A 1,399-nucleotide genomic window follows, 5' to 3' on the forward strand; every position below is an offset into this window, starting at 1 on the left:
CGCTCACGGCCGTGGCCGCAGCGGCCTGGCCCCTGGCCATGGCCGCGCCGCCCGGTCCCGACGACGGAAGGAGGCGGGAGGGGAAAGGAAACCACCGCCGCCGCCGTTACGGGGATGCCATCGCTGAGCACGCGCCGCCCCGGCCTCTCACTTCCGGCACAAACATCGCCCGCTTCCGCCTCCGGCGCGCCCGGCACGTGAGAAAACACTCGGGTGACGCCAGCGTGACGTCGGCGCCCGCCGGCCCGCGTCGGGCACGAGCGTCGGCGGCGGTTGATCCTGTGGGCCGCCGGCAGCCGCGGCGAGAAGAGCCGCGCGGGCGGGCCGGGAGGAGAGGGAGCTGCGCTTGTGAGGCGGCAGACGGCGGCGGCGGAGGGATGGTTACCGCGGGGCCCTGTCACGTATTTCAGGGGAAGGGGTCGATTTGGGAGAGGAAGCGTCCGCCCGCCCTGGCAGGACTTGCAACGCAGGCGGGCGCAGCTGGGCTAGGCTGCCACTTGTGCCCACCTGGGCCACCAAGGTGGCCAGCGCTTGCAGCCAGTCAGCAAGCACTTTCTTATTTGCCCTTTTTCCCTTATTTCCATTTTGCTGGCGGCTCCAACATGCAGAAAAATGCCCTCTATTTATCCCAAGAGAAGTGCCCAGAACTCCTTTTCTTGTGCTATTCCCCCACCGTATTACCATGACCATATAATAGGCATGGGCCTAGTTCATCCCAGCATAACTCTAAATCTGGGAAGCGTGACTTGCTCTAGTGATTCAAAAGGGTGTAATCGGCCATCTCCTTTTCAAGCACAAAACCTTTGAATAATATTTTTCTTGCACAGTTCTGGTTTTGGACAGGCATTTAATAAAGAAAAGCCCATTTCAGCCAAACCTTTCAATCCATGGGGAGGCTGAAACAGAGTTAGGGTTTTAAAGATATTAACCAAGAAATTTGCAGAATCAGACAACTCAGTAGATCTAAGAATTTGGGGCCTTAATCGCTGAACACTTGCTATAACCGTGGTAATGGATAATGTCTGCTATGCTTTCAGTTTTTGCTGAAAATAGGGGTGTACTTCTATTTTTAAAATAAATGTATTTAATATTTGTAGAGCATTCATATAAGAAGAAATCTGTTCAGTACAGTATCATTTTCTCCAGGCAGCCCTTATTTCATAACGTGTTTATTTTTCTTGTTGTGTATGCTTTCACAAAAAGGCATGCAGCACCTTTTCTATTTCTTACCAGAATCAATAATTACAGTAAATGAAGATGAGGTCATTAAGATGGGTCTATACAGCTGCAGAGATAGCTTTCATGGACAAGTGACTTGCCTCTCAGCTGAACCACTAGACACACCGAGAGCAATACCATCCTCTGTCCCTCTTATCTTTCTCACTAACAGTAGCTACCA

The sequence above is a fragment of the Apteryx rowi genome, unplaced genomic scaffold (genome assembly GCF_003343035.1).
Source record: "Apteryx rowi isolate R43461 unplaced genomic scaffold, aptRow1 scaffold_159, whole genome shotgun sequence".
NCBI lineage: Eukaryota > Metazoa > Chordata > Aves > Apterygiformes > Apterygidae > Apteryx > Apteryx rowi.